We start from the raw sequence: 13,665 nt of genomic DNA, 5'->3' as shown, positions 1-13,665 counted from the left end.
CTAGTGAAGGCCAGAGTCAAATTGCCTATTTTTAAAAAGAATTAACAATTAATCACTATAACCAGAAACAAGTATCTTAAAAAGCCGCTTCAGACACTATTCAACTGAAGGTTAAAATATTTTCCTGAATGATGAATTAATAATTCCATGAAATACTGCCCTTAAACCATAGCAGATTTTTGAAGTGCAGCTGTTGAAAGCGTGTGTGAATTCAAATGTAAGAAAAATCACAAGAAAGCATGCTAAATTAATGAGGAACCGCCCTTTTACAAACCGTGGGGTCTGCTTCACCTGGACGTTAATGTCCAGAGAATAGAAGTAACGTTATGAACTTCCTAAGGCAGCGTCTGTCGGAAACGATCAATTACACGGACAAGGAAAACTTTAGTTCCAAAGTTTGGGTTTGCGTTTGTTAGTCATGCATTATACTACTTACCTCTCAGGGCAGACCTTTAATTTCAGAAAGTGCTGAGATGCATTACTGCACCCGTTATCAAGTCTTTGGCAGAAATACCATTTATCCTTGTTGTGGTAATGAACAGATTTATAACACTCTGGTGTCACCATTCCTGAAAAAGCACGTTCATTTGAATATTTCTTCCACAAACATAGTGAAATATTTCATGAAGGCACATTGGTGTAGTCTACTATGGAGAGATATTGCTGGTGAACGACAGAATGTCTGGCTGATTTACATGAAACCCCAAGTGCTCGTATGAGAATAGGTTAGGTTTAGATTGACGAGCAAATGTGTAACCAGACTTCTGGCTGACAAATGGCAGAGCTATGCCAGCGCATTAGCTGCTCTGGAGAGAGACCAAAAAGTAAGGCGGGGGTGGGGGGGTTGGGGGGGATCAAGTTCATTCCATAAAGGACATTCAAACCTAATGGATGGCAGGGTGGCTGGGACATGAAGCACATATAAATTTTAATACCCCAAAATAGTACCGGGCGAGTTTAGAGTTGAGCTGGCATCCAAACCAATGACCAAATGCCTATCAAATTTTCCTGTATCGTGTGTGTTGTTTATATTTACATTCCTTCAAAAGGATCCTGGTGTTTTCAAGATAAGTCTATTTTACTGGCAGCTCTGGCTTAAAGTCACTAGCCTCTAAAAATGGCTTGTTTGGATAAACTAGAAAATGAAAATAAAAACTGATGAGATTAGTATTAACGATGGTGCCAAACACTAAACGGTCCAGATTGGATTTGATTTGTTCCAGTTGGGCACAGCTGAGAAGAGATATCCATACCGCTTTTGTGAAGAAGGATGAAGTGTTTGGACCACACTCTTCTTCTGAGGCTGAGACCGAAAGTGCAGGGCTTTGGGTCCGCCTTCAAGGAGGTCATATGTTTGTAATGATAGATGCTGCTCACTGAGCTGCCGGGGTGTGCCAGGCCCCCCGCCTCAGCACTGGAGATGCATTATCTCACTTAATTCTTACCCCCACGCTGTGCGATGGGTTGATGGCTTCGCTTTAGAGATTCGTTGACTTGTCCAAGGTCACACGCTAGTAAATGACAGGGTTAGGATTTAAACCTCAGTCTGACTCCAGAGCACCTTCCATTGTGCCACATCATTCTTGAATGGCTGATGAGCAGTATGGGTGGAGGTCTGGCAGCTTTCGAGCCATGTGGCATTTGAGTGGTATGGAAGCAAGAGCAACAGAGAGCCAGGAGACCGGGTCTGAATCCTGACTCTACTGTTTACTGTATATTTGATCTCAGAACAATTCCTAACATCTCTGAGCTATCTCCTTGTCTATAAAGAATGTGTGTCTTGTGTATGGTGGATTATTATAAAATTTATAAACAACCTTTCATTTTGAGCCTCTATGATACCAAGGAACTTTCAAGGGGCTTTTAATTCCTTTTGCTCATTAAGTAAACTCATATGTGAGGAAACACTTCGATTTGGAATTCAAGAACGGACTAAATTATTCCTTCTCTGCAAAATTCATTTCCTCTGTGGGTTGCCCCAACACTGACTATCTTCTGTTTCCTGGGGGGACCGACTCCACTCTGTGCTGAGCATGGTGCTCTGCTCACAGTGAGCCACAGAGAGACCTGTAGAACATGCTAGAAATACAAAATGGTATTTCATAATATTATCACAAAGAATACCACTGAAGTTGGCAATAAATGTTACTTCCAGTGAGTTAGAGAACCAAATACCCACGTAGTTGCCTATTTTGGATGCTTTATTCTATTTCTGTAAATTAAGGAGGTTTTATGGATTGTTTCCCCCTCCTTATGTATAATTTACTATGATACACTGACAGGTTTTCTCTGAAAACTGCCATCTACCATTAAAGTGTGCCATCCATTCCTTGTTTGGCTTGTACCCATTCTCCTGTTGGTGAAAATGTATACTTTGGCTTCCCTGCCATGGACATTCATCTCCTGCTGCTGGGCTGCTTGGCTCAGCATTCTTGAGGATCAAATGACATGGGCTGGGCTGTATGTGGGGAGCAACTTTGGAAAATTCCTTTGATGTTGCGCCTTGTGATACTCAATGGCTAAATCCAAGCTCTTGCTATTTGACCAAATGCCAAATGTACTAGTTCCTGAATATCTATGATCTTACAGATAACTGAATGGAAAAATAAGAAGTAACCACTGGGAAAAATATTTCAAAATTATTTTACCGGGCTAATTAAGGTAAAGCTTTGATTAATTGGAAAGTTAGTTGAGCAGAGTGTTAATTAGTTAATTAGGAGCTAAGGTATAGCACTTAAAAAAATCCACTTAATATAACCTGAGTTTCATCTATGTATAAGGTATTAGGAATGCAAAGAGGGTCAAAAGTTCATATAGTCCTTCTGTCCAAAGCAACTTCTGGCTTTCTTATACCCATTACCCATTGAATCCATTTTTTTATTCATTTAAAATTGTAAGAATTTAATCTAAGCATCATCTAAAGCCTGTAATGGTGTACTTAAACATTCCTTTATTTGCTTAAAATTTAGGTTGTTTCCACGTGTTTTCCATGACAGGAAATGCTGTAAAGAAAATCTTTACACAAAGAGGTTGCCTTTCATGATCATCATCTTTATTATTAAATTTTGTATTTCCTACAACAAACTCTCACATATGGAATTATTGGATCAAAGAAGACAATTTTATGTACCCATTTAAATATTGCATTTAAATACTCGATGCAATATGCATTACAGTTGCCTTCCATAGGAATTATACCAACATATCTTTGCACTACCATTGTTTGACTGTAAGTTTCTCCCTACTGTCTTGATCATTATTGGGCTTTTGATTGTTTGTTTACATTTTTTCCTTATAAAACAGGCAAAATACTTTTGAGTCAAAAAGCAAATTTAACACCCATTATTTACTGAATTCACACAATAACCTTGCAAAGTCAACAGTTTACAGACGAATAGGTACTGGGAAAGATTGACTTGCCCAAGTCTGTGCAACTACTATCAGAGCTGGGACTTGATCTTGCTTCTTGAATCCAGGCCCAGGTGCTGCACTCTTCCACAGCTAACCCTAAAAACCAGGAGGGTCTAGGCAAATGAGCCTCCAAGGTAAGCCCAGGGAGGCTCCATGGTGGTACGTATAGAGATGGACGTGAGCAGGACTGTCCAAATGGCTTTGTTCCTCTAAAAGTCAAACATTTCCTCAAACTGAGTGAATTTTTGGTTAATTGACACATGCTGTTGCACTCTCTCACATGCACATTACAAAGATTTTTTCTTTTTAAAGAGGAATGCTATTTAGTAGCGACTGAGTGTCCGAGGGTTTTAAGTAAACTCAGGAGGGTTTTAAGTAAACTCAGATATACATGAGTAACTTCACTGGAAGTTGTTCATGCATATCTGAAGCAGAATGTGGACTTTTGACTTTAGCCTATTCAACACAAGGAAATTCATAGTTAAAATTCCACTCTCAGCTCTCCAGCCAAGATGGGAATTGCCCTGGCCACAAAACATGACAGACAAGCCTGCCACGCGGCCCAATAATCTGTTGGCATTATAGAGTAGAGTAGGCAAGCCTCAGTAAACCAAGGCGTCACCTTCATTTTTCGAAAAGCCAAATGGATCAAAGTGGGTGCTTCATTCCTTACAGTGAAAACTCGGGTTTTGCTGGAGTGCACTATATGGAGTAAATGGCAAATGCCTCCCAGTTGGAGGGGGTTTGGATGCCCCAGGTATCCGTTTGGAAGGTCGTCATGGAAAAAATGACATGGAACCATGTGGCCTTCTTATTCTTTGCAGGGGTGGAAAGAAGGAAAACCTAGTTTGGAGGTCCCAGTCCCGTATGACACCAATGCCTGCCAGTGTCAGCCCCACTGAGTGTGGCTTGGGCAGAGCAGTTTGTCCTTCCATTCAGCTAGAGATTCTTGAGATTTAGAAGGTCCCCTGTAAACTGAGCAGGAGGCTGAATAATGGAGTTTAACAAAACTCAGAGATAGGCTCACCTTACCTAGATTACAAATCCCGTTAATTGCTGACCGGACTACCCTTTAATGGACATTAGGAACAGAACAACAAATCCCCAATACTTCTTTCACACGGATACGACTCTGAACATGGATAGCAGAAAGGATGTCTTGTTAACCTCACCCAACAACTCCGTTCAGATAATTGCAAAGAAGCCTGGATTTTTCAAGCATTCAGATAATTTCCTCTAGAGGCTTCTGTAGGGAGATGAAACTGCTTTGGTGCACCCTTCAGTGCTGAGAAGTTGATTTGGATTCACTCCGCTTTAAGGAGAAAAGCTGGAAGCAGCAGGATGGATTTGTAGAGATGTAGACAAGTGAATGTCTCTCCAGGTCACTCATTTTGTAACTAGATTTTAATTTTAATCAGTGAGGAATCCTGAAAAACAATAACAGAAAACAGCTTGGAAGCAGCTTTGATTTCAAAATTTCACAGTGATGTCTCCACTCCACCAAAGTGTTTTCATTGCCTTCTGCCTGAAAGGCCGGGCGATAAATATGCGTATCATCCAGCGCTCTGCCTGGAGCTGGGTTCTTGTTTTGCTGGAAGGCATTCGAGAGAAGACATGCTGAGCTGATTACCAGGGGCATTTCCCCCTGTCTAGTCAAACAGCTATTCTCTCTGACGTGATCAGAGTGTCTTCTGTCACCTCCAAACATTACACACTGTGACAACCTTGATTTCCAAGGCCCATACCGTCTGTGACCTCAGCAGTCCACACAAGATGCCAGCAGTTAGACAAGATGGCTGAACCCCTCCTGCCCAGCCCTGGCCAGGAGGTGGAGCTGGGGAGGGGCTGACCCTCATTTTGCCTGTCGTTTTTGGAAGGCTTTCATTTAGGTTTTTACTGCTGGGTGGTCCCTTGGGCCACCCACCACATTCCAAATATTTCCAAAACTCTCTGAGAGGTAGCTGTTCAACCAAATGAGCAGACTGTCCTAGCTCATGTGGAAAGCTGTAGGCGCTGGCTATCCTGTCACACATTTTTCCTGTTTTCCCCCTTCCTTTTCTTTAAAATGGTGTGAACAAGATAGAATTGTGAATCTGAAGTTCTAAGATTCTGGGTCTGGTGGTGTGTTTTTTTTGTTTTTGTTTTTTCCAGCCCCTTATGCTTTAATGCTCAGTGGCCTCCAAGCTTTTTGGATGGTTCACCAGAATTAGTAAAAGATTTCAAGCAGATATTCCCAATATTTATTATTTATTCACAAATATACAAGTACTATTGAACTAATACGTTAGTTTAAAACACACAGAGAGAGAATTTTAAAAGATGAAACAATATTAAGTTCTTTATTTTCTCCCCAGTATAAAAAAAAAAAAAACTTTTTGCTTTTACTATGCTATTAGTTTCATATGCTCATTTTATATTTACATGTGACTGAGCTGAATATGCTCACTTGAAAAGCTTGTCGATAAGGATTCAGGAGTCTGATTCTTTTTTTTTTTTTTTTAAGATTTTTTATTTATTTATTTGAGAGAGAATGAGAGAGAGCACATGAGAGGGGGGAGGGTCAGAGGGAGAAGCAGACTCCCTGCCGAGCAGGGAGCCCGATGCAGGACTCGATCCCGGGACTCCAGGATCATGACCGGAGCCGAAGGCAGTCGCTTAACCGACTGAGCCACCCAGGCGTCCCAGGAGTCTGATTCTAAGTGCAGTTTATTTTAATACTTGGTTTTAGTGACTTCCATGGCTCTGACTTCCATGGCTCAAAACAGTGCTCCAGAGATAATGCAAGAAGCACCCTGTTGTCTGTAATTACTCCATCGTGACTCCCGTTTTCAGCCACATACACCAGCTAATGCAAAGGTTCTGTTGAAAGTTTACTAATAAATTTCCATCTTCCGTAGCATCAATCAACTGCTCCTATACTCGAATCAAAAGTGCTTCTTACTGACCAGACCCAGAGAAAGTCAGAAGGCAAGTGAGCCCACCTAGTTGATGCACATTTTTATAGATGGATACATGATAGGTTAGATAGATAGATAGGCTTGAAACTCTCTGAAATGATACATTTGAAAGATTTTTAAATCATTTAGAAAAATCCCACTTCCCAGTTTTAAAAATGTGTACATACCAGAATGTTTTCACAGAGGAAACACTGATTTCAGAAACAAACTTATACAATGGTGGAAACAATTCTAAATGTCCATTTGCCAAGTATTCTCTCCGCAGCATGAATTTTTCAAAGCAGCCACTTTCTTACTCACTGGTACAGTGTCAGCTTTACCTCGGCTGCACACAGACTCGGTGTCTTTCTTTTTTGCAAGGCTCACCGCTGGGTTGCATATTCCAACAGCTTCTTGTCACCATAGGAGATTTCGATTTTTTTTTTTTTCCAAGTACGGTGGCAGAGGGGCCGTCTCACCCTCACCCAGTGGCCCTGTGAACTGCTCTGCTGTGTTTCAGCGAGGTAGGATTACACGTCAGCAACAACTCCGGCAAACTGTGAGGGAGACAAGTGGATGGGTCGAAGTTCCTGCGAGTAAGTCCTGGTGCACGCTAATGGGGTAATTGAAGGGAGTTTAATGAAGGTGGGTAGCAAAGGGAAACCAGCCAGGATGGGGCAGCAAGAACAGGGAGCCCTTACTTCCTTCCCCGCAGCCTGGGCTCCGGGACAGAGCAGTGACCCAAGCCTAGGGAGAGAACAGTGTTTTCTAGGAGAGGGAGCGTGGTCTGCACCTGTGATTCTGGCAGAGGGACTGTAATAAGTTTGCTCAGAATGCCCTAACAAAGTACCGGACTGGGTGGCTGAAACAACAGAAATGTATTTTCTCACAGTTGTAGAGGCTAAAAGTCCAAGCTCAAGGTGCTGGCAGGGTTGGTTTTTTCTGAAGCTGCTCTCTTGGTTTGTAAATGACCATCTTCTTCCTGTGTCTTTGCATAGCTTTCCCTTTATGCATGTCTGTGTTCAAATTTCCTCTTCTTATGATGACACCAGTCACATTGGATTAGGGCCCACCCAGTGACCTCATTTTGACTTAATTACCTCTTTAAAAGCCCTGTCTCCAAATACAGCCACATGCTGTACTGGGGACATATAATTCAACATATGAATCATGGGGAGGGGGGCGGAGGGGAGACACAATTCAGCCCATGACAGGGACTGTGCCAACCCGTGGCCCACGGGGAGGAAGCCAGGACAATATACCTCGCAGGATCTTCCCTCCGGCCCACCAGCTCTCTGCAGGGGCTTGGCACTGGTCAAACAAAGATGGAAGCCAGGGAGCCTGCTTTACGCTGCCCCCAAAGGTCAGTCTCCTAGGACACAGAGAGCTGAAAAGAGCAAGTTGGAGGAACAAATGGAGAATGTCCAGGTCACGAAGAAGTCATTGTGCTGAGCTTAGAAAACAGAAATGTCATTGACCTATAGGGTTATAAATAATTTAACATAGAAGGAAAGAAGTCATGGTCAGATGAGCCAGGGTGTTCAGCTTTGGGGGTAGCACCGAGATGCTAGTTTCAGAGAACTACTGATACTAGGCTTGGCTTTGTGGCAAGAGTTTGAATGTCTTGCACAGCACTTGTCCTTGTGAGAATTAGAAAAAGACATCTCCTGCGGGCGGTCAGATGAGAGAAAGGTGGATTCCACGGACTGAGCAGTCCTTTCAATGCATAGTTTTGGGGGGCTCCCCGTTCACCCTCCTCAGCCAAACACACCCTGCCTGACCCTGTGCAGTGACGCTTATCACAGGCTCAGGGTCATGGTCAACACGCCCTCAGTCCCCTTCTCCCAGACCCTCACCACGGACAACTGGAAGGATACACGTTGATTTGTGTCTGCTCTAGTTTTCAAACTGGCAGCCCCTCGAGTTCCACATGGAAAAAATCATTAAGCTATGGCAAAATTCACATTTATCACTGGCCGTTTCATGAAAATCCATTAAGCCCCTCTTGCGGGCAGTTTCTGGCTGATCTGAACTATTTGGTGGATCTCCCACCCAAAGGGAGTAATTAATGTTCTTGTAGACAATTGTTCCTTGTTAGCACCTCTTGGTAACCCCATTTTAAGAGTTTGGGATTATTGGCCAACATGAGATTTGAGTAGAAGTATTGAATTTTACTTATCCATCAGACAGACAGACTGGTGGTTACGGTGAGAACAACTCTGGAGGATCACATTCCCGCAGACGTTGCCGATCTGTATGGTTGTTCTGACAATTTTCTGGCAGGTGGCAGTACAGAGTCCTAAGAACGGTACATACAGAGTTCTAAGACAGGGTACCTCCTCTGTCCCAGTGGCTATAGAGTTGCTGCTTGGGTAAGTGGCCGGTTGGGTACCCTGTGTATTGAGGGACTCCGCTAGGCTCGGGAGTGGGCTGGGGAAAGGGAAGGACCCAAAGAAGAAGAAGACACGGTCCCAACTTCTCCATACAGCGAAGAGGAGGACATACAGGGACCCCTTCAGCTTCAGCATCAGAATAACGTCCTAATGTGCCACGTCATCTGCCCTGCCCTCTCAAGTTCTGTCAGTGAATGAGGAGTAGAAGGTCCGAAGAAGAACTCCCACATCCCTCCCAGGTGGTGGCAACATTAGACATTAGCAGGGATTCTGTGGGCTCAAGGGGCTGAGCCTGTGAGAGACCCATGATCCCTGTGGTCAGGCCAGGAGTGGAGGTTACTACTGGGGCTGAGGGGTGGGAGCTGGTAGGACTGGGTAGATGGGGGGTGCAGATGTCGGCCAGGAGCAGCCTGGTGGGTCCCACAACGGCAGTGGGTGTCCACTAGAACAACATCCAAGGCACCAGAACACTAACAACAAACTGTAGCTTGCTTGGCAAAGCCCAGTTCCTTCTTTTCAGTAGAAACAAGGGGAGCTCTTCTCAGTGTTCACGGTGGGAAGCCATTTATACTAGTTATACCCTTGCCCCAGCACCTTCCCCTGCCTGTGAAGACTGGGCCCCCACAGCTGTGGCTCCTCACCCTGACTTCTGATCTTTGCTAGTACTCACCCTTTGACCCTCAGGGCTCTTACTACTGGTTTTCACTTTGGTTTTTGTTTGTTTTTGTTTTTGTCTCTTTTTTTGAAATCTGAAGTAGAGGTATTCTTTGTTATTTCATCTAATCCTAGGGTCTGTGATTACCACTTTGAAAATATTTTGGCATTCTCTTGTAAAACTGAAGCTAGGCATACCCCACGATCCAGCAGTTCCACTCCTGAGCGTAGACCCTGCAGAAATACATGCACAGGTGTGCCAAGTGATGGGTATGAGCATTTCCATCATAGCGCATTCGCACTAGCCAAGAATTGGAAAGAGCCCCCGTGTCTATTAGAAATAAAATGGACACACTTTAGTATGTTGATGCAATGGAAAACCATACCATACCGACATATTACAGCTATGCAAAAACACAGGATGAAATCTGAAAGATATAATATTGAGCGAAAGAAGCAAGACACAACAAAATATTTAATGCCCGATGCCATTTACATAAAGTTCAAATACAGGCAAAAATCAACTGTGGGTTTTGGGGATGCGTATTTGGGTAACAGAACTGTAAAGAAAAGCAAGGCAGGAAGTCCTCTACTGCGTGTATAGTGTTACTTGTTGAGTGGAAGGAGGGGTTCGTGATTGTGAAGAAGCACCGTGGAGGGAGGGGGGCCATGTTTTATCTCTCAACTTGGGTGGAAGTCACAGGGACCCATTTTGCAATGAAACTTTGAGCTGTACGTTTGTGTTTTATGCACTTTTTAAAGCTTCTTTCATAATTTAGAAAAAGTGAAAAAGAAAGTTGTTCTTTATTGCCTAATTATTCTCAGGAAGATTAGAGCCTGGATTGAATCTTGGAGGATAAATAGGAGTTATCCACGTGGAGGAGGATATTCTAGAAGTCAGACAAGAAGGGGCAAAGGTGCAGAGTACAGAACTTTTCTGAGATTTTAAAGATCAAGATGGGGTGTGGCTGGAGGTGGAAATGAGGTCTTAGGGAGCTAGGCATTCAGACGTGGCAGGCTGGTGCAGGGATTTTAAGCAGGGGATGAGATTTCAAGAAGAGCAGGGCTGGCAACAGGGACACAGGCAACGAAGAGGTCATTCGGATAAAGATTGAGGGGTGTCTGACTTGGGAAAGGCAGTCCCTAGCTCCCCGGGGTAGGAACTGTGCAGTGGGGAGCTGGCCATGGGCACCAGATTGCAGCAGGAGGAGGTGTAAGGGGAGGTAAGGGAAAGGAGACAGATGCGTTTGGCAGCCCTGACTGATGCTGCAGAGTGGAGCCAATGGGAGGAAAAACAGATGAGGAGGTCTGGATCCACAAACTCACTATTTCTCCATGACCATAAAAGGTTGTAGCTCTTTTCGGTCCCCAGGTCACAAAGGCATTTATTTTGGACTTCAGGATTCACTCATGGGTAATGAGATGGGTCAATGGTAAGGAAGTATTGCCTTGCTCTGTGAGGTTGGACTAGATTCCCTTGGGAGGGCTGGAAAAATTCCTGCGAGTATCAGGAGGCTACCGCACGGGAGTTTCTGTAGGATGTTGGAGTTGTGGCCTCAGAGATGGCAATTCACTGTTGACATCGGAGAAACATCTCTGTTCCCTTAATTCAATGCACACCAGAGCTGGTGGCTGAGAGCGACCAGTCTGTTTACCAGACCCTCGGGGGACGGCTTTGGAAGGGTGTCATCAGGCAATGGCTTCTATTATCGTCTTTTCTCTCCTGCACTCCAACTATCATACCTGTGTTTTTCTACCAGTCTCCCTTTCTAAGCCTCTCTTTCCTACTCCCTTTTTTTCTCTTCTTCCTGACATCCTCTCATGTCTTTCCTTTATATCTTCTTTCTGGAATTTCCATTTCCACACCATTCCTGCACTTCAGATCCCTGTTTCAAACCACTTTCCATCCCAACAGTGAAAGGTAAGCAGACTTCACGGGGCAAATTTATGGCATCACAAAAGGTCCCCTTCTTTTGGGGGAGCACCTGCCCCATTATGGCAGGGTGACTCCTGACCCTTGACATGCGTTTCCTGTCTTCTTCTGGGCAGAGTTGGAGAACCAACTTCCTCACCACCCCCAGACTCCCACATGGAGCCTGAGACGGGGGAGCAAGGCTGAGACATTGGTACAACCAAGAGGGTGAGGTCAGAGAGGGGGGCTCGTTATACACAGGGGGATTGACCGAATGAGTAAACATATCAAGGATACCAGGAGCCAGCTTTCCTGCTGTCAGAGAAGAGAATTACAAATATGGGAAGGGAAAATAAACCCAGAGGTGTTAGATTGGAAATGGAGGTATAAACATGCAAACATGTTTTTCACTATTTATGGATAATGTGGAAAATACGGATGTAAATGTATGCACGTGCGCATCTGCACCCACGTACACATTCCCTAACCCTGTTCACTGACAGGGCTTGGAAATAGCAGCATATCAATAACAGAGTGCACCTAGTCCCCAAATCTTACCCTCTAATTACCATTCTCCACTAAAAGGAACCAGGACTCTTCGGAGAACTGGTTGAAACCAGAACTGGGACAAGGAAGGTACAAGATGAGCTTGGGACATCTCGTGGTACCAGAAAGCAAGGAAATGCTTAAAAAATAATGGGGACATGTCTTACAGAAGCTGGCATGCAGGGGCTCCCACTGACCAAGTGAGGGACAATTTGAGCATCAAAACAATGATTGTAACTGATAGAACCCATTGGACACAGTAGGAAACCCTGAGTCCATACTCATATAAATAAGTAAATGAATAAATTCAAAGTTTGAGGAAGTCCAGGATATTTACGTGGTTCCAAACCATCTCCCCACTGAATACTTATTAACTGCCAAGTGGGAAAGAGTAACTCTACAGCCGAGATGCCAGGCAGAAACCACCTTAATTAAGTGATCAAAGGGAACATCACTGATAATGAGACAAATGGAAATCCTGCACCTCTCAAAGGGATGCAGTGAGGAACACACAGCTTCGACTTTGGTGATGTTCCTGCCAAAGGTGCACAACCACCTGGAATTGTCCTCAAACAGGTTTACAACCTGAGGACACTCTGCAAAATGACTGGCCTAGAACCTTCAATTGTGTCAAAGTCATGAAAGTCAAACAGAGACTGAGGAGCTACTTCAGACTGAAGGAAACTAAAGACAGGACCTCTAAATGCAAATCAGGCTAAAGCTTCTTTGTAGTGTAACTGCAACTTTTGTGTTTCAAGTTAAAAAAAAAATGAATAAATGAGTAAGATGGCACAACCATTTTGGGGAAAATGGGAATGATATAAGGGGAACACAAAATGCCCACTAATTGAGGAGAAAATATAAAAAAATTTGTGTTTATGGTGGGTCATGCAGGGCTGTGCCTCAACATCCCTGGAGTTCCCCCTATGTTCTCTCCTTAGCTCTCAGGGGTCTTCTGACAGAAAAGTAGAGAAGCATTATTATTTTTGAGAGTCCTCCGAAAGCTGCAGTATTAGGTAATGGAAAGTGCCATGATTCTCCTTCCCAAGTCACAGGACTTGCCAGAGGACTGAGTACAGCCCAACGACTCGGACCCCTTGCGGCTGGTGAAAGGGAAGAAACCCGACAGTGTGGTGGGGATCACTAGAAGCGCTCAGTAAGCGGTAGGACAACCTGTGGCTTGCATTTCTTTTCCCAGCTGAGGGGCTGAATGTGGAAGTGAAAGGAGCATCTGGAATGTTTGTGCTGTTACAAGATATTCTGAACTTCTCAATCAGAGCAGTGGCCTTGGTGGGAGGAATGAAGTACCTAAGAACATTCGAGAAGAGACTTAGCTGAGAACGTTTATTACAAGTTTATGGCCTTCCAGAGTCACTTTCACGGAATGGTGCTTCGATATGCTATCCTTGGCTTTCATGGAGAGGCCCTACCTGAAACAGCCTGGGGAAAATGTCGCTGTATTGGCAGAGGAATATGGTGGACACTGCCCAGTTCCTCCTGCAGGAGTCTCTATACAAAGCTAATAGATACTATCTTTTTCCAGAGGATCTGGTAGGCTTTGTTCCCAATAACAAGAGTTATAGATATGTGTACCTTTCTCCTTTTTCACGTTGGCTTCTAGGAAACTCAAAATTATTGAGCTTCGACTACAGGGATGGTGGAGGCCTTTTGGCTTGCAGAGTTACATTCTGGGCTCGCCTTCTCTCTTCACTGTTAAACCTCCCAAGCACTGATTTTTAAATGTGCTTTATTGTGTTTCCTATAAATTGCTTCGAACTTTTGTAAATTAAAAGTTTATAAACCAAATAAAGAG

The 13,665-nt window shown here is 43.9% G+C and overlaps 1 protein-coding gene across 10 annotated transcripts in view; it reads right to left on the bottom strand.

The window, feature by feature from the left end:
• ITGB6 (integrin subunit beta 6) overlaps positions 1-702 on the bottom strand; it is a 126,429-nt gene extending 125,727 nt beyond the window's left edge. For all 10 annotated transcript variants that reach the window (XM_035007926.1, XM_035007925.1, XM_035007933.1 and 7 more), the window contains exon 1: positions 437-702. The gene's annotated coding sequence lies outside the window, so the exon portion shown is untranslated. The remainder of the gene's footprint in view (positions 1-436) is intronic.
• Between the last annotated feature and the right edge of the window lie 12,963 nt (positions 703-13,665).

The sequence above is a fragment of the Mirounga leonina genome, unplaced genomic scaffold (assembly GCF_011800145.1).
Source record: "Mirounga leonina isolate KUSES-001 unplaced genomic scaffold, KU_Mleo_1.0 Mir_151, whole genome shotgun sequence".
NCBI classification, from domain to species: domain Eukaryota; kingdom Metazoa; phylum Chordata; class Mammalia; order Carnivora; family Phocidae; genus Mirounga; species Mirounga leonina.
This window is presented reverse-complemented; position numbering and strand designations above follow the sequence as displayed.